The sequence below is a fragment of the Hylobates moloch genome, unplaced genomic scaffold (genome assembly GCF_009828535.3).
Source record: "Hylobates moloch isolate HMO894 unplaced genomic scaffold, HMol_V3 SCAFFOLD_18, whole genome shotgun sequence".
In the NCBI taxonomy this organism is placed as follows: domain Eukaryota; kingdom Metazoa; phylum Chordata; class Mammalia; order Primates; family Hylobatidae; genus Hylobates; species Hylobates moloch.
The window spans coordinates 74,523,793-74,544,092 of NW_026652293.1; the positions used below are offsets into that span (position 1 = coordinate 74,523,793).

Genomic DNA, 20,300 nt, shown 5'->3' on the forward strand with positions numbered 1-20,300 from the left:
GTTCGAGACCAGCCTGGCCAACATGGTGAAACCCTGTCTCTACTAAAAATACAAAAATTAGCCAGGCATGGTTGCAGGCATCTGTAGTCCCACCTACTCAGGAGGCTGAGGCAGGAGAATCCCTTGAACCTGGGAAACAGAGGTTGCAATGAGCTGAGACGGTGCCCCTGCACTCCAGCCTAGGCAACAGAGAGAGACTCCATCTTAAAAAAAAAAAAAAAAAGAATAGAAACCTCATATTGTCTCTCCTAAGTGAGACAAAAGAATTAGATTATACATGTCTGGTGCTTCATGAGGTGAGGGCTTTCTGGCCATTGTGTCCCTTGCATTATGCAACATGGCTGTCCTGAATGAGACAAAATGTTGGGGGAAAAAGATGCTAGGCAAATTAAAAGAGTTCCAATAGGACACGAATATTAACCACAGGGCATCAAATTGTTGGTCAGTTCAGAATGCTGAACTGCTGAGATGAGGAATGCAGCCACCTTCATGGGGGAAAACAGCCACCAAACCCCTCATGCTGCCATGGCAACGGGAGCTCACAAATGATGCAATTGCAAAGGCAGCTGGACACTTGCACATGTGACTGTTGGAAGCTGGGGCTGGGGGTGGAGGGGAGAGTGAGGGCAAGATCCCACCATGAGGGAAGTGGAAACCAGGCAAGGAAAATGTACGCTAATCCTGGTAATGAAAATAAAATTGGTCACAGCTGTGAGCTGTAGGAGACGGGAAAAGGGAGTAAGCATATTTCATTTGTGCATGATGTCTTTCACCAAATATTATTAAAATACACTTCACTATCATTAATTCATTCCCCTAGCACCATGCTGAGGGTGCAGTCACCCCATTTTATAGGCAATATGGTCAGCTCAGTGACTCATAATTAGGAAGGAAAGGAATTGTATGAATAAAACATTCCACAGCAACCGGCCACAGTACTAAATATTGCTAACTCATTTAAACCCCCAAAGTTTTCTTTACCAAAATTTCTCTAAACTCATTCATTAATGTTTAACATTAGAAAGAAAATTTTCTCTCAAAATGGAGCAAAATAAAATTCATTTGTGAATCTTAGGGAAGGGCATGGGGAAGTTCCTTGTACTAATCTTGCAGTTCACCTCTGAGTTGGAAATTCTATCAAAATGCAAAGTAACAACAAAATAATTAGATTATAAATACCTGGTGCTTCATGAGGTGAGAGCTTTCTGGCTGTTGTGTCCATTGCTATGGCTAGTGCTGTTACAGGAAAGGGGTCCTGATCCAGACCCCCAAGTGAGGGTTCTTGGATCTTGTGCAAGAAAGAATTCAGGGCGAGTCCATACAGAAAAGTGAAAGCAAATTTGTTAGGGAAAGTAAAGGAATAAGAAAATGGCTACTCCATAGACAGAGCAGCTCTGAGGGCTGCTGGTTGCCCATTTTTATGGTTATTTCTCGATGATATACTAAACAAAGGTGGATTATTCATGCTTCCCCTTTGTAGACCATATAGGGTAACTTCCTGACGTTGCCATGGCATTTGTAAACTGTCATGGCGCTGGTGGGAGTGTAGCAGCGAGGACGACCAGAGGTCACTCTCGTGGCCGTCTTGGTTTTGGTGGGTTTTGGCCAGCTTCTTTACTGCAAGCTGTTTTATCAGCAAGGTCTTTATGACCTGTATCTTGTGCTGACCTCCTGCCTCATCCTGTGACTTAGAATGCCTTCACTGTCTGGGAATACAGCCCAGTAGGTCTCAGCCTCATTTTACCCAGCTTCATTCAAGATGGAGTTGCTCTGGTTTACATGCCTCTGACAATGCCAAGCTCAGGGGACTGACCACAGTAGGTGTTTAATCAATGCTTGTTGAGAGAGAGCGGGCACAGTGAGTGGTAGGAACTGTTAGTAAAGCCAGCTTGCCAATGCCTTCTCAGTAAAGTACCAGCTAAGCAACCTCAACAAGCCTGCAGTATGGGAAATTCTCCAATGACTTCTTTTGTTACTCATATTCTTTCATTCATTCTACATGTATTTTCCAAGTGCCTACAGGTGCTAGGAGCTGTGCCAGATGCTGGGTGTTCAGGATTGCTGAATATTCAGCACACACACTTGTTTATCTGGTAGAAGAAGCAAAGGTCGAACAAAGAGCTCACAAATTAAAATTGACCTACAGTGGTGATAAGGACTGGGAAAAAGGGGCTGGGAAAAAGCAGAGAAGAGGAAGTACTCAGCAAAGGAGACAGTGGTGTAAGGTGAAGCTAGAGGAGCGAATGGAATAGGTCATGCCAGGCCTTGTGGCTGGAGTCATGGATTTGAACTATATTGTACATATTTAAGGTACACAACATGATGCTTGTCTATGCATATGCATAGTTTAAATGATTACTACAGTAAGTTACTCTCTTAGCAAATTTCCAGTATATAATGCAATATTAACAATAGTCCTTATGCTGTACACTAGATTCCTAGACATTCATCCATCATAACTGCAACTTTGTACCCCTTGATCTACAGCCCCCCATTCTTCCGCCAAATCCCAACCCTGCCTTTACACTGGTAACCACCATTCATTCTGTTCCTTTTCTATGTATTAAACTTCATTCACATGCCACGTATAAAAGAATCATGCGGTATTTTATTTATATATTTATTTATTTATTTATTTATTGAGACGGAGTCTCGCTCTATCGCCAGGCTGGAGTGGTGTGATCTTGGCTCACTGCAACCTCTGACTCCCTGATTCAAGTGATTCTCCTGCCTCAGCCTCCCGAGTAGCTGGGATTACAGGCACGTGCCACCACACCTTGCTAATTTTTGTATTTCTAGCAGAGACAGGGTTTCACCATGTTGGCCAGGATGGTCTCGATCTCCTGACTTCATGATCCGCCCGCCTCAGCCTCAAAAAGTGCTGGGGTTAAAGGCATGAGCCATGGTGCCCGGCCAAATCATGCCGTATTTTTATTTCTGTGTCTGGCTTATTTAACTTAGCATAATGTCTTCTAGGTTAATTCATGTTACACATGGCAGGATCTCCTTCTTTTTAAGGCTAATATTCCACTGTGTACATATAAAGAAAAAAGTCTATACATGTATACATATACCCCCCACATTTTAAAAACGAATCTGTCAATGGACACAAGTTTTCATATTTTGGCTATGTAAATAATGCTGCCGTGAACACGGGAGTACAGATATCTCTTTGAGATGCTGATTTCATTCCCTTTGAGTATATGATTTTTAAATTTATTTTCCTTTTTGATACAGAGTTTCACTCTTGTCGCCCAGGCTGGAGTACAATGGTGTGACCTTGGCTCACTGCAACCTCTGCCTCCCGGGTTCAAACGATTCTCCTGTCTCAGCCTCCCGAGTAGGTGGGATTACAGAGCCCACCACCACGCCCGGCTAATTTTTGTATTTTTACTAGAGACAGGGTTTCACTATGTTAGTCAGGCTGGTCTCGAACTCCTGACCTCAGGTGATCCACCCATCTCAACCTCCCAAAGTGCTGGGATTACAGGCATGAGCCACCACACCAGCTGAGTATATAAGTTTTTTTTTGAGACAGTTTCACTCTGTTTCCCAGGCTGGAGTGCAATAGTGCAGTCTTGGCTCACTGCAACCTCCACATCCCGGGTTCAAGTGATTCTCCTGCCTCAGCCTCCCGAGTAGCCGGGACTAGGAGCACGCACCACCACGCCCGGCTAATTTTTGTATTTTTAGTAGAGATGGGGTTTCACGATGTTGGCCAGGCTGGTCTCCAACTCCTGACCTTGTCATCCACCCGCCTTGGTTTCCCAAAGTGCTGGGGTTACAGACGTGAGCCATGGCACCCGGCTGATATGTGCTATTTTTACCTCTGTTCTTGCAGACGGGGGTTCTGAGGCAAAAGGGGTGTTAAGTAACTTTACCAAAGTCACAGAGGGAGTGGGGGAAATAGTATTCATGTCCCAGTAGGCCGATTCCCAAACCAGTGATGATGGGAATGAAGGGGCTTAGGATACATCACCCCAAATATACTGCCTCGGCATAAGGATTATTTTGAGTTGAAGGCACTTGAGAATCGACAGATGGAGGAAGAGTTCTCCGCCCTTCCCTTATCTGCCTAAAAGCCGGGCATCAATTTCTCTGTGTGATGGTGCTTTCCCCGCCCCTCCCCAAAGAGTTACTCTCTCCACTGGAGAAAGAGTCAACGATGAAGTAAACTGGCATAAAGAGAAACACCTCCCTAGAATAGCCTTTATCTTTCACTGGCCTCCCAATCTATTTCCTAGTCACTTCCCCATAACTTATTTTCTGTCAAATCCCAAACCCCTTTTTCTTTTTCTTATTTTTCCAGAGAGGGACTTGCTCTGTCATCTAGGCTGGATTGCAGTGGTGTGATTATAGCTCACTACAACCTCGAACTCCTGGGCTCAAGGGATCCTCCCACCTCAGCCTCCTGAGTAGCTGGGACTACAGGCACACTGACTGTGAGCTTGGTTAATTTCTTTTTCTTGCTTTTGGCAGAGGTAAGATCTTGCTGTGTTGGCTGGCCGCGGTGGCTCACGCTTGTAATCCTAGCACTTTGGGAGGCCAAGGTTGGGGGGTTGGGGGGGGGTGGATCACGAGGTCAGGAGTTTGAGACCAGCCTGACCAACATGGAGAAACCCCATCTCTACTACAGATACAAAATTAGCCGGGTGTGGTGGCACATGCCTGTAATCCCAGCTACTCAGAAAGCGGAGGCAGGAGAATCGCTTGAACCTAGGAGGCAGAGGTTGCAGTGAGCTGAGATCGCACCATTGCACTCTAGCCTGGGCAAGAATAGCGAAACTCCACTTAGAATCTGTTTTCCCAATCTTGGTTTTCCTTGTCTCTGGTGAAGAAAGTTTTTGCAAAGATCATGGAGAGATTGTTCCTGGCCCCACACATATCCCAGGCCCCACCCTTACAAAGCCTGCTCCTGACCCTCCAGTGCATTGAGCTGAGGCTGCCGTGAACCCAGAGCCAGGACCCAATACCAGGCCAGGGTTAGATGGTTGACTCACTGGCATTCCTAGAAAACTCAAGCTACTCCAGCATCGACTTCTTATTCTCCTTCTGGACCTGCTGCTTGCCTACATGGGAATACTTCTTTTTGTCTTGCTTCCCTTTTGCCCCAAGGCCTCTCTGGTGGAGGCCCAGCCCTGAATTTCGGTACCACAGCCACAGCGGATGAAGGATCAGTCCTTATACAATGTGACTGTCATTGGGGCTGGAACCTCAAGCTGTTGAATGAAACAAGACAGCAGCCTTTGTAGAGGTCTAGGCCAGGCTGGGCACGGTGGCTCATGCCTATAATCACAGCACTTTGGGAGGCCAAGCTGGGTGGATTGTCTGAGCTCAGGAGTTTGAGACCATCCTGGGCAACAAGGCCAAACCTCATCTCTACGAAAATACAAAAAATAAGCCGGGCATGGTGGCAGCTGCCTGTAGTTCCCCCTACCTGGGAGGCTGAGACATGAGAATTGCTTGAATCTGGGAGGCAGAGGTTGCAGTGAGCCGAGATCCCACCACTGTACTCCAGCCTGGGCGACAGGGACTCTGTCTCAAAAAAAAAAAAAAAAAAGAGTTCTGGGCCAGACCTGTAGCAACTGGTCACCTGGAAATGTGTTAAAAATGTTCAGGCTCTTGATGCTGTGAATGAAATGGTTATGGGGGGGCGGTAGGAATGTTGTTCTAGCCCCACCCTACACCCTAAGTCAGTGATCCCCAACCTTTTTAACACCAGGGACCAGTTTTGTGGAAGACAACATCCGGTCCGAGGGCAGAGGTGGTGTGATGAGGAATGGTTTGGGGATGAAATTGCTCCCCCTGGCCGGGTGCGGTGGCTCACGCCTATAATCCCAGCACTTTGGGAGGCCGAGGCGGGCGGATCACGAGGTCAGGAGATCGAGAACACGGTGAAACCCCGTCTCTACTAAAAATACAAAAAATTAGCCGGGCGTGGTGGCGGGCGCCTGTAGTCCCAGCTACTCGGAGAGGCCGAGGCAGGAGAATGGCGTGAACCCGGGAGGCGGAGCTTACAGTGCGCAGAGATTGCGCCACTGCACTCCAGCCTGGGCGACAGAGCGAGACTCCGTCTCAAAAAAAAAAAAAAAAAAAAAAGAAATTGCTCCCCCTGAGATCATCAGGCATCAGAGTCTCATAAGGAGTGCGTAACCTGGATCCCTCGCATGCGCAGTTCACGACAGGAGTCACACTCCCGTGAGAATGCAATGCCGCCCCTGGTCTGGCCAGAGCTCTGGCCATAATGCTCACTCACCTGCCACTCACCTCCTGCAGTCCGGCCTGGTTCCTAACAGGCCACTCGTGGTTACAGGTCTGTGGCCTGGGGGCTGGGGACGTGTCTTAGACATTCTGACTCAGAAAGTCACCCTTAGGGTGAGGCCTGGCAATCTTGCTTAAAATAAGTCCTCCGATTCTATGAGTTGTAGGCTTCAAATAAATAAATGAAATAAGCCCTCCACGTGGAAGCTGGTGAGTGCTGATGTTTCAGAGCCATTGATCCAGCCGAGGTCAACAAACTGTGGCCCAGGGGCCAAATCCACCCTATAACGTATTTCTGTACAGCTCTTTAAGAATGCTTTCCGCATTTTCAAATGATTGGGAAAAAACAAAAGAAAAAATCACATTTCAGGACATGCGAAAAAGTTTAAATTCAAATTTCGGTATCCATAAAGATAATTTTATCCTACAGCCATTTATTTACTTATTGTCTCTGGCTGCTTTGGAACTACAATGGCAGAGTCGGTGAGTGGTGGCAGACAACTTTGAGTCTAAAATATTTATGATTTTGCCCTTTGCAGAAAAAGTTTGTGGACCTCTGCTCTGGGCAAAGCTGTTTTGAATTCTCAGTGTTTGCTGAGGTGCGGCAGCTGTCAGCTGCACCCCAAATACAGGCCTGTTCCACGGAGGGAAATCAGTTATCCCAGGCTCTGCCACGTAGAATCCATTTCTGTGCCACCAAGTTAAATTATTTTGCATCTCTAAAAGATGCTAAAAATGGTACTGAGGTTTAGAAAAATTTCCAAAGGCCCATCCAGTCCCATATCCAAATAAATAAATCTAGTTTTCACAACCCAAACTTTTGCTTTTATTGCTGAAAGTCTTGCCAGATGTGCCCAGCTGGTGTTTACCTATTTCTCTACAGAGCAAATATGGGGCAGGGAGCTAAATTTTCTTCGGCTCATTGGGAATGTCTTTGGAAGAGGGCTAGTTAGAACAGGAATTCTCAGGGTTTCATCTGAGGAATTTTTTTTTTAATTGACACAAGGTCTTCATATGTTGTCCAGGCTGGTCTCAAGCTCCTGAACTCAAGCAATCCTCCCACCTCATTCTCCCAAAGTACTGGGATTACAGACGTGCGCCACCATGCCCAGCCTCTGAAGAATGTTAAGTACAAAAAAAGAAAAGCCACATGAAGAAGCAGCAGTCACTAAAACATGCTACAGACACAAGGTGCCAGACGAACTTGAAGATAGTCCTTAAACACAAATAAAATCTGTCTGTAGCTTTGGCATTAGAAGTAGAGACCCAAGAAATGAGGCCAGACAGGTAGTTCACTGAGAACCTCACATAACATACAATGGATGCTAGTAATTATCCAGTGTACAACTGGGAATCAAAAGAGTTTTGGCCGAGCATGGTAGCTTATACCTGGAATCCCAGCACTTTGGGAAGCTGAGGTGAGAGGATTGCTTGAGCCCAAGAGTTCAAGCCCTGACTGGGCAACAGCACAAAACCCCATCTCTTAAAAAAAAAAAAAAAAAGTGTTTCCAGAATAGGGAAGTAGTGTTTATTTACCTTTATTTTTTATTTATTTTTTGAGACGGAGTCTCGCTCTGTCGCCCAGGCTGGAGTGCGGTGGTGCAATCTCGTCTCACTGCAACCTCCGCCTCCCAGGTTCAGGCGATTCTTGTGCCTCAGCCTCCTGAGTAGCTGGGATTACAGGCATGCGCCAGCACATCTGCCTCATTTTTATATTTTTAGTAGAGACGGAGAAGCAGGCCATGGGCCGGACCGAATGAGCCACTGAGTAGGGCCAGCTCGTGAAATGTTAGGATGTGTCATGCAAAGCCATTACAACATCTTTGAGGGCCAAAGCAAGGGGCTGTTCCCAGAAAATACGGCACTTAGAAAGGACCGTGTCATTTAAATCCACAAGACACTGTCCATTTTGTTTTACAATTGGGGCTGGTCGTTTTCAGTAATTGAAAACCTTCTGCTGGGTGCGGTGGCTCACGCCTGTAATCCCAGCACTTTGGGAGGCCGAGGCGGGCGGATCACAAGATCAGGAGATCGAGACCATCCTGGCTAACACAATGAAACCCCATCTCTACTAAAAATACAAAAAAATTAGCTGGGCATGGTGGCAGGTGCCTGTAGTCCCAACTACTGGGGAGGCTGAGGCAGTAGAATGGTGTGAACCCAGGAGGTGGAGCTTGCAGTGAGCTGAGATCACGCCACTGCACTCCAGCCTGGGCAAGAGTGCAAGACTGTCTCAAAAAAAAAAGAAAAAAGAAAAAAGAAAAAAAAGGCAAACCTTCTGTCTTCTATTGAGAGCATCCCTCTCCTTTAAAAAATTTTTTTTAAATAATTTTTTTTTTCTTTAGAGATGGGGTCTCACTATGTTGCCCAGGCTGGTCTCAAACTCCTAGCCTCAAGCAATCCTCCTGCCTCTGCCCCCGAAAGTGCTGGGATTACAGGCATGAGTCACCATGCCCAGCCCGCATCCTTCTCTTGATACCAAGTTACTTTTTCACTCTTGTCGCCCAGGCTGGAGTGCAATGGCATGATCTCCGCTCACTGCAACCTCTGCCTCCTGGGTTCAAGTGACTCTCCTGCCTCAGCCTCCTGAGTAGCTGGGATTATAGGCATGTGCCACCATGCTCAGCTAATTTTGTATTTTTAGTAGAAATGGGGTTTCACCATGTTGGCCAGACTGGTCTCGAACTCCTGACATCCAGTGATTCACCTGGAGCCACCGTGCCAGGACTCATTTTACCTTTATATGCCACTTTTACCAAAAGATAAACACAGCCTGAAAATCTAGAAAACATAGCCACCAGCATGCCACAGATACACTAAGCTATGGTATTAGAATGCCTTGTCAGTTCCAGAATCAGATTAACACCTCAAACTCATCAGTGTAGACTCCTGAATCAACCGGAAATAAGAATCTAAATGTGGGCGGGGTGGGGGGTGGGGGTGGGCAAAGTTCTTCCTTGAATTGATCTTGGTTCCAAAGTAACTTAAGGCCGGGCGCAGTGGCTCATGCCTGTAATTCCAGCACTTTGGGAGGCTGAGGCGGGAGAATCACTTGAACCCAGGAGGCAGAGGTTGCCGTGAGCCGAGATGGCGCCGTTGCACTCCAGCCTGGTCAACAGAGCGAGACTCTGTCTAAAAAAAATAATTAATTAATTGGGGAGAATTAATTAATTAATTGGGGAGAATTTATTTTTATTGACCACAAACTGCTTGGCCATTTCCAAACCCAAAGAAGCCAGGCTGTTGCCACCTGCTGGTTTTTGTCAGCATTGACTTAAATGTCGTAGGAGCCACTTGTGAACTAGCTGGAGCTTTCCTGACAGAGGAAGCTATTTCACGTAGTACAGTCCTGTTGGTTGGAAACTTGGTGCGGTTGAGATCTCATCGCTTGTGAGGAACATATAAATGATACAAAAACTTTGAAGCTAAAAGTGTACCAGTCTCTTCATGATGGGCTGTTCGGAAGGACTTTCTATTCTGAAGCCTGGACTAGGGGTTTTCAGATGAAGAACCTGGTGCAGGAATTAAATGATTCCCCAGGGCAGGGCAAGGCAGGGCAGACCCTCCTTTTGAACCCAGGTCTGTCTGATGTCAAAGCTCCAGCGCTTCCCAGGACACTATGCTGTCTCTAAATGCAGTATTGGGCCAAGGAATGTGCTCAATATGTTGTCTTGTATTTGAACCAGAATCAGGATGAATATAGATGCAGCATAATGATGGCCTTTTTCCAGCGGGCAGGAGGAGAAAGCAGCCGCAGTGTTACCACCCAACACTGTTCGGACCTGTGCTTTTCAAACACAAAATCTGCAATTGATCAAGCTCCCCAGGTGATTCCTAATGTGCACAGGAATCAAAGGCTTCAGATGCAGAATTCCTATGCACATTAGCAATCACCTGGGCAGCTTGATAAGCTGCAGATTTTGCTTCAGTAGTTTGGAAGAACCTGATATTCTGCATTTTTAACTTCCTATCAGGTGATGTTGATGCTGCTAGTCTATAGACCACCCTCGGGGTCTAGAGTGAAGTCTAGACCAGTGGTTCTCAGCCGGGGGCAATTTGCCCTCCCCCAACATCTGGCAACATCTAGGAACATTTTTGGTATCACTACGGGGGGAGCAGTGCTATTGGCATCTAGTAAATAGAGGCCAGGGAGGGATGCTGCTGAACATCTTACGATGCACACGGCAGCCTCCCACAACAAAGAATTATTTTCCCAAATGTCAATTGCACAGAAGTTGGGAGACTCTGTCCTAGATGATGACTTGGGTTCATCTGCTGTGAGAAGCTCAGGTCTTCTAACCTGGAGTTTGCTGAGAAATAAGTGTGAACTAGTTTTTTTTTTTTTTTTTTTTTTTTTTGGTGGCCAGGTCTCACTCTGTTGCCCAGACTGGAGTTCAGTGGCACGATCTCGGCTCACTGCTCCAGGGCTCAAGCAATTCTCCTGCCTCAGGCCCCCAAGTAGCTGGGATTACAGGTATGCATCACCATGCCTGGCTAATTTTTGTATTTTTGGTAGAGACGGGTTTCACCATTTTGGCTAGTCTGGTCTTGAACTCCTGATCTCAAGTAATCAGCCATCCTTGGCCTCCCAAAGTGCTGGGATTACAGATGTGAGCCACTGGGCCTGGCCTGAACTAGCTTCTTTTGTTTGTGAAGGAAAACAATACACACTTAGAACTCTCCCATACAGGCAAGGTGTGGTGGCTCATGCCTGTGATCTCAGCACTTTGGGAGGCAGAGCAGGAGGATTGCTTGAGGCCAGGAGTTCAAGACAAACCTGGGCAATATAGCAAGGCTTCAACTCTATACTTTTTTTTTTAATTAGCTGGGCATAGTTGCACACACTTGTAGTCCTAGCTATTCAGGAGGCTGAGGTGGGAGAATCACCCGAGCCCAGGAATCTGAGGCTGCTGTGAGCTATGATTGTGCCACTGCATTCCAGCCTGCATGACAAAGTAAGACCCTGTCTCTAAAAATAATAATAATAATAATAATGAACAAAAATTTTAAAAACTTGGCCAAGTGCGGTGGCTCATGCCTGTAATCCTCGCACTTTGGGAGCCCAAGGTGGGCGGATTGCCTGAGCTCAGGAGTTTGAGACTAGCCTGGCCAACATGGCAAAACGCTGTCTCTACTAAAAATACAAAAAATTAGCTGGGCGTGGTGGTGCGTGCCTGTAATCCCAGCTACTCAGGAGGCTAAGGCATGAGAATCACTTGAACCCAAGAAGCGGAGGTTGCAGTGAGCCAAGAGAGCCACTGCACTCCAACCTGGGCGACAGGGTGAGACTCTGGCTCTAAAAAAACATTTTTTTTTAATAAAAAAATAAAAAATAAAAAACCTCCCACCAGGTGCAGTGGCTCATGCCTGTAATCCTGGCACTTCTGGAGGCCAAGGTGGGAGAACCGCTTGAGCCCAGGAGTTCAAGACCAGCCTGGGCACATGGCAAAACCTTGTCTCTACAAAAAAAAAAAAAAAAATTAGCTGGGCATTGTAGCATGCATCTGTAGTCCCAGCAGGGAGTGATCCCACCACTGCACTGCAGCCTGGGTGACAGTGTGAGTGAGACCGTCTCAAAAAAGAAAAAAAAAAGATTAAATACAATACAGCCAACATAACTGACACATCAACTTACAAAAAACCACCTACAGCCGGGCACAGTGGCTCACACCTGTAATCCCACCACTTTAGGAGGCCGAGGCGGGTGGATCACGAGGTCAGGAGATCGAGACCATCCTGGCTAACACAGTGAAACCCCGCGTCTACTAAAAAATACAAAAAATTAGCTGGGCGTGGTGGTGGGCACCTGTAGTCCTCGCTACTTGGGAGGCTGAGGCAGGAGAATGGCGTGAACCCGGGAGGCGGAGCTTGCAGTGAGCCGAGGTCGCACCACTGCACTCCAGCCTGAGACTGTGTGTCAAGAAAACGAAAACAAAAACAAAAACAAACAAACAAAAAAACACCTACATAAAAGACCCTCCTGTATGTATTTTAGCAGCAAAGGAAAGGTGAGGGGATGTCGAAGAGACTTGTGAGACTAAGAAGGCCTTTTGAGTTGTGAAGAACTCTGCCTGTATTAACTCCTCCAGGCAAGGGTTTGGCAGTAGAGAAATCAGGAAGCCCAGTAGACTTGGCAATGCTTTTCTTCTTATCTCATGCGAGACGAAAACAACAACAAAAAGATCCTCCCCTCCCCTCCCCTCCCCTTCCCTTCCCTTCCCTTCCCTTCTCTCCTTCCTTTTCTCTCTCTCTCTCTCTCTTTTTCTTTCTTTTGAGACAGAGTCTCGCTCTGTTGCCCAGGCTGGAGTGCAGTGGCGCAATCTCAGCCCACTGCAATCTCCACCTCCCAGGTTAAAGCGATTCTCCTGTCTCAGCTTCCAAGTAGCTGAGATTACAGGCACATACCACCATGCCCGGTTAATTTTTGTATTTTTAGTAGAGACGGGGTTTTGCCATGTTGGCCAGGCTAGTCTCGAACTCCTGACCTCAGGTGATCCACCTGCCTCAGCCTCCCAAAGTGCTGGGATTACAGGCATGAGCCACTGCACCCAGCCCTAAAAGACCCTTTCTATTGTGATTTATTCCCCAGGATATCTTGATAGAACTATTACTGTAAACCTAGAACAGAGGTCAGCAAACTTTTTCTGTAAAAGGTCAGATAGTAAATATCTTAGGCTTTGCAGATTTTATGGTCTCTGTGGCAACTACTCAGCGCTGTCACTGTAGCACAAAAGCAGCCAGAGACAGTAGTTACCCAGTGGGTCTGGCTGCGTTCCAATAATACTTTATTTATAAAAATAGACCCCAAGGCAAATGGCCCATGGGCAGTAGTTTGCTGACCTCCAGTCTAGGCACTGAAGTGAATCTGGGGCCGGCTGTAGATCCCATGTTAGCAGTGACATAAGCAGCTGGCCCCCATTTATTTTAGGGGGTGGGAAGAAAGTGACTAATACATTGCAACAAGCCAACTGCTCGCAAAAAAATAATGGTTTCCCAGCTTGACCCAATGACTAAAAACAGCCACTCACACCACCGAAATTCAATATAAGTAGTTCTATTTTCTCCCTCTGAAGTTGACACTGCAGGTGCTCTAATTTATCACAAAGTATTAATTAACTACCTAAGATGTACTTAGCATTTCTGGGAGCCGTGAGGAATTAAAAAACATGTCACAGTCCATATTCTTAAGCAGTTTCCTTGGGGTTACTATGGTGCTGAGACATAGACACACAATCACAGCACTTTCAAACACCAATGGAGAGATTATTCAGTAAATGTGCATGAGAAATTCATTAGGCATTTGGAAAAAGATGAAACCTGGCTGGGAGGCCAAGGCGGGTGGATCATGACATCAGGAGTTCAAGACCAGCCCAGCCAACATGGTGAAACCCGTCTCTACTAAAAATACAAAAATTAGCCGGGCATGGTGGCACATGCCTGTAATCACAGCTACTCAGGAGACTGAGGCAGGAGAATTGATTGAACCCAGGATGCAAAAGGCTGCAGTGAGCCGAGATCACACCACTGCACTCCAGCCTGGGTGACAGAGTGAGACTCCATCTCGAAAAAAAGTAAAATAAAACAAAAACAAATAACATGAGAAAATTTGTATAAAAAAGGTCATAATAAATGGAGCAATTCTTTTTAATATATATGACACATAATGAGTTAATCACTCAACCACAACAATCAATAGAAAATTATGAAAAGCCTAAAGAAAAGTGATACTTCGCAGAAGTACAAATCACTGATTAATTTTAAGTACCTGAGTAGATGCTTAAAAAAAAAAAAATCCAGACTAAAAACAATTGAAATCCATCCCTTGTGGACAGATCAGCATCTGTCTTGGTTTTGGGGTCACATGCTCTCTGGCCGCTGCTCCCGAGCATGCTCCCTCCTGGAACCCAGCCACCTGCTGAGAGGCCACTTGGAGTCACTCCAGTCTTCATTCCCAGCTGGCCCCAGCCTTGAGTCATCCCAGCCCAGGGGCTGGACTTGCGAATGAAGAAGCCTCTGGATGATTTCAGCTCCCAGCCAATTTTTTTTTTTTTTTTTTCCTGAGATGTTTCGCTCTGTCGCCCAGGCTGGAGTGTAGTGGCGCGATCTCGGTTTACTGCAAACTCCATCTCCCGGGTTCAAGCAATCCTCCTGCCTTAGCCTCCCGAGTAGCTGAGAATACAGGCGCCTGCCACTACGCCCGGCTAATTTTTTGTATTTTTAGTAGAGATGGGGTTTCACCGTGTCAGCCAGGATGGTCTCGATCTCCTGACCTCATGATCTGCCCACCTCGGCCTCCCAAAGTGCTGGGATTACAGGTGTGAGCAACTGTGCCCTCAACTCCCAGACATTTAAGTCACTCCCAGCCTTCAGGTGTTTCTGGCTGAGTCGCCAGGCACCGTGGAGCATAGAAAAGCTGTCACCGTGTATGCGTTCTGAAATCCCCTTACCCACAGACTCCATGAGCATAAAAAACAGAACAAGACTCCACCTCAAAAAAAAAAAAAAAAAAAATCACTCCAGAAAGTAGATTTTTTTGGGAAGAATACTCATTGATCCAGGCTAAGCAATAAGAGTATGTCTGGAGAAGGAACTTAGGAGTCAGCGTTTTTACTTGGCATATGGCACAGATGACTTGAGGGACATGTTAGAGGAACTGACTACAGCAGGCGAGCCAGGGAGGGCAAGGACAGCCACAGGCAGGAGAGAGGATGAGCAGCCACCTGGGAGCGGGGAAAGCAGCCCGGAGGAGGAAACAGCAGGCCCCGGACGGAGTGAGCCCAGGAGATCTGCCAGGCCCAGCACTGTTGAGGGACTTTAGGGAGCTCACATCTTCTGTGAGTCTCAGCTTCTTGAACAAATACTCTCTCTCAGCTGGGCACAGTGGCTCATGCCTGTAATCCCAGCACTTTGGGAGGCTGAGGCGGGTGAATCCCTTGAAGCCAGGAGTTCAAGAGCAGCCTGGCCAACATGGTTAAACCCCGTCTCTACTAAAAATACAAAAATCAGCCAGGTGTGGTGGTGCACATCTGTAATCCCAGCTACTCAGGAGGTTGAGGCACGAGAATCGCTTGAACCTGGGAGGTAGAGGTTGCAGTGAGCCGAGATTATGCCACTGCACTCCAGCCTGGTCGACAGGGCAAGACTCTGCCTCAATAAAAACAAAACAAAACTCTCTCCCATTAGAATGCTTCCTCTTTCCCATCATCCATCTTTTAATAAAAGTCCAAACACCTTCACAAAATTTACAGGGCCCTGAAGACCCGCCTAGTTCTTTCTCCCTGTCACTGGCTGCAGCCACCCTGGAATCCTGTCTGTAAAACTTAGACAGTACGACCCTTTTCTCAATCATGCCTTCCCCTGCCTGGTGTGTTCCGTCTCCACCACTGGCTCCGTGCCGTCACTCTGGCCCAAGTGAAAATTATTCTCCCTCTGATCACCTGGAAAATGCATTCCATCTGCCAATCACTGAGTTTTTTTCTTCTTTTTTATTGTACTTATAAATATCTGAATGCTATCTTCCTTCCCTTGCTAGCATTAAACTGGGCTCCATGAGGGCCAGGACCTTGCCTACCTTGTTCAATGAGGTATTTTCAGGACCCAAAATAGTGCTAGTAGATAGTCAGTAAATGCTCAATAAATGTTTGCTGAAAATCAGTAAAACTCCTTCCTAGATAAACTCTCATCCACACTTCGAAACCCAGTTCACAAACCCAGGAATTTGAGGCTGCAGTATCTCCTGTGACCATACTCTCCAAGCACTTGTTCTTGTTGTACTGTTGGTGAATGAAAAACCCTATTTTTTGTTGTTATTTTTGAGACAGGGTCTCATTTTGTCACCCAGGCTGGAGTGCAGTGGCGAGATCTCAGCTCACTGCAACCTCTGTCTCTCGGGCTCAAGCGATCCTCCTGCCTCAGCCATGTAGCTGGAACTACAGGTGTGCACACCACCACCCAGCTAATGTTTGTATTTTTTGTAGAAATGGGGTTTTGCCATGTTGCTCAGGCTGGTCTCAAACTCCTGAGCTCAAGCAATCCACCTGCCTCGGCCTCCCAAAATGCTGGGATTACAGGTGTGAGCGACAATGCCTGGCCTTGAAACACCCTATTGTTAATGCATTCATGGGGCTCCACTGTACCTCCTGTCCCCTCTGTAGGTTGTGTTAGTGTCACTCAACACTGTAGCTCAAGGATCCTGTACTCGTCAAGTAAAGAACTTCAACTTAGGTAGGGAGCCCAACAGAGAGCTAGCAGTGTGTCCGGAATTGGTGGGTTCTTGGTCTCACTGACTTCAAGAATGAAGCCGCGGACCCTCGCGGTGAGTGTTACAGCTCTTAAGGTGGCACGTCTGGAGTTTGTTTCTTCTGATGTTCGGATGTGTTGGGAGTTTCTTCCTTCTGGTGGGTTCGTGGTCTCGCTGGCTTCAGGAGTGAAGCTGCAGACCTTCGCGGTGAGTGTTACAGCTCATAAAAGCAGTGTGGACCCAAAGAGTGAGTAGTAGCAAGATTTATTGCAAAGAGCAAAAGAACAAAGCTTCCACAGTGTGGAAGGGGACCCCCAGCAGGTTGCCACTGCTGGCTCGAGCAGCCTGCTTTTATTCTCTTATCTGGCCCCACCCACGTCCTGCTGATTGGTAGAGCCCAGTGGTCTGTTTTGACAGGGCACTGATTGGTGCGTTTACCATCCCTGAGCTAGACATGAAGGTTCTCCACGTCCCCATCAGATCAGTTAGATACAGAGTATGGACACAAAGGTTCTCCAAGTTCCCACCAGAGCATCTAGATACAGAGTGTCAATTGGTGCATTCACAGAGCCTGAGCTAGACACAGGGTGCTGATTGGTGTGTTTATAAACCTTGAGCTAGATACAGAGTGCCGATTGGTGTATTTACAATCCCTGAGCTAGACATAAATGTTCTCCAAGGCCCTGCCAGAGCAGCTAGATACAGAGGGTCAATTGGTGCATGCACAAACCTCGAGCTAGACACAGGGTGCTGATTGGTGTATATACAATCCCTGAGCTAGACATAAAGGTTCTCCACATCTCCACCAGACTCAGGAGCCCAGCTGGCTTCACCCAGTGGATCCTGCACTGGGGCTGCAGGTGGAGCTGCCTGCCAGTCCCGCGCCATGCGCTCACACTCCTCAGCCCTTGGGTGGTCGATGGGACTGGGCGCCGTGGAGCAGGGGGTGGCGCTCGTCGGGGAGGCTCGGGCCTCACAGGAGCCCATGGAGGGGGTGGGAGGCTCAGGCATGGTGGGCTGCAGGTCCCCAGCCCTGCCCCATGGGAAGGCAGCTAAGGCCCGGTGACAAATCGAGCGCAGCGCTGGTGGGCTGGCACTGCTGGGGGACCCAGTACACCCTCCGCAGCCGCTGGCCCGGGTGCTAAGTCCCTCACTGCCCGGGGCCGGCAGGGCCGGCCGGCTGCTCTGAGTGCAGGGCCCGCCAATCCCACGCCCACCCGGAACTCCAGCTGGCCCGCAAGCGCCGCCGCACACCCCCGGTTCCCGCTCACGCCTCTCCCTCCACACCTCCCTGCAAGCTGAAAGAGCCGGCTCCGGCCTTGGGCAGCCCAGAAAGGGGCTCCCACAGTGCAGCGGTGGGCTGAAGGGCTCCTCAAGTGCCACCAAAGTGGGAGCCCAGGTAGAGGAGGCACCGAGATCGAGCGAGGGCTGTGAGGACTGCCAGCACGCTGTCACCTCTCAGCAGCATGGCTTGTAAATGTGGCTCCCCAATCTCAAGTCCTGATGAGACTATGTTATGTGAAAATGGAAAATATTCTTGGTCTTTCTGGGCCTCAGTTTCCTTATCTGTAAAATGACAGTAATATAACCCAGGGTTGCTAGTTTGTTGGGTATGCACTGTGAAAACGTATCCACTTGTGACCTGCTGCACCTTAAGTTCTTGTTTCCAAAAGTACCATGAAGAAGCTCAGCCCCAGGAAAACACAAAAACCAGTTGGATCCAGAGATGCCTGAGTTGGAGCTGAACTTTGGAGAACTCTCTTCATTACCACACTAAAAATCCTCTCCCTGGCCTGTGCAGTGACTCATGCCTGTAATCCTAGCACTTTAGGAGGCTAAGACGGGCGGATCACTTGAGCCTAGGAGTTTGAGACCAGCCTGGGTAACATAGCAAGATCCCGTATCAACAAAAAATTTAAAAAATTGACTGGCCATGGTGGTCCACACCCCCGTAGTCCTAGCTACTCTGGAGGCTGAGGCAGGAGAATCGCTTGAGCCGGGAGGTGGAGGTTGCAGTGAGCTGAGATTGCACTACTGCACTCCAGCCTAGGAGACAGAGTGAGACCCTATCTCAAAAATAACAAAAAAGGTTCAGTCATCTCTGATGGTGTCATCAAGGTGTTCAACGACATGAAGGTGTGTATATCTTTGATGCTAGAGAAGGTGAAGCACAGGAAGCCAGTGCTCTTCTGCCTGTGTGAGGACAAGAAGAACATCATCCTGGGGGAAGGCAATGAGATCCTGTTGGGTGACATGGGCCAGACCGTCCATGACCCCTACACCGCCTTTGTCAAAATGCTGCCAGATAAGAACTGCCGCTATGCCCTCTATGACACAACCTACAAGACCAAGGAAAGCAAGAAGGAGGACCTGGTGTTTATCTTCTGGGCCCTTGAATCTGCACCCCCTTACGAGCAAAATGATCTATGCCAGTGCCAAAAATGCCATCAGGAAGAAGCTGACAGGGATCAAGCATGAATTACAAGCAAACTGCTATGAGGAGGTCAAGGACTGCTGCACCCTGGCAGAGAAGCTGGAGGGCAGTGCCTTCATCCCCCTGGAGGACAAGCCTCTGTGAGCCCTTTCTGGCTGGCTGCCTAGAGCATCTGGCAGCCCCACCCCTGCCCTCAGGGGTTGCAGGCTGCCCCCTTCCTGCCAGACCTGAGGGGCTGGGGTGACCCAGTAGGGGGAGGGCAATCCCTTCACCCCAGTTGCCAAACAGACCCCCCATCCCTGGGTTTTCCTCCTCCGTCCATCCCGGACGGTTCTGGCCTTCCCAAACTGCTTTGGAACTTCTGATTCCTCTTGGGTTGAAGCAGATCAAGTCCCCCCCAGGCATCCCAGTTGTGAGGGAGACTGTATTTTTTTAACAACATCCCCACTCCCCACCTGTTCCTTCCCCTTCGCATGCTGCCAACTTTTTTTTTTTTTTTTGAGACAGAGGCTCACTCTGTTGCCCAGGCTGGAATACAGTGGCGCAATCACAGCTCACAGCAACCTCCACCTCCTGGGTTCAAGCAATTTTCTTGCTTCAGCCTCCCCAGTAGCTGGGACTACAGGTGTGCACTGCCATGCCCAGCTAATTTTTTGTATTTAAGTAGAGATGGGGTTTCACTGTGTTGCCCAGGCTGGTCTTGAACTCCTGAGTTCAGGCAATCTGCCCACCTCAGCTTCCTAAAGTGCTAGGATTACAGGCATGAGCCACTGCGCCCGGCCCCATGCTGCCAACTTCTAAACACAATAGTGACTCTGTGCTTGTCTAGTTCTGTGTATAAATGGAATGTTGTGGAGATGACCCCTCCCTGTGCCGGCTGGTTCCTCTTCCTTTTCTCCTGGTCACAGCCACTCATGGAAGCAGGACCAGTAAGAAACCTATGACTGAAAAAAAAAAAAGCCGGGTGCAGTGGATCATGCCTGTAATCCTAGCACTTTGGGAGGCTGAGGTGGGCGGATCATCTGAGGTTGGGAGTTCAAGACCAGCCTGACCAACATGGAGAAACTCTACTAAAAATACAAAAACTCTACTAAAACTACAAAATTAGCTGGGCGTGGTGGTGCATGCCTGTAATCCCAGCTACTCAGGAGGCTGAGGCAGGGGAATCCCTTGAACCCAGGAGGCAGAATTTGCAGTGAGCTGATATAGCAATGATGCACTCCAGCCTGGGCGACAGAGCGACACTCTGTCTCAAAAAAAAAAAAAAAAAAAAAGACAATAATAGAAAGGCTCATTAATGGGGGAAAAAAAAAATCCCCTCCTAGGGAGAAGCTTATTCACCATTTTCTACACATGCAACCTATG

General features: G+C 47.9%; 1 pseudogene; it reads left to right on the forward strand.

The window, feature by feature from the left end:
- The first annotated feature begins 9,977 nt into the window (after positions 1-9,977).
- On the forward strand, positions 9,978-19,079 carry LOC116457450 (cofilin-1-like; annotated as a pseudogene).
- The last annotated feature ends 1,221 nt before the right edge of the window (positions 19,080-20,300 follow it).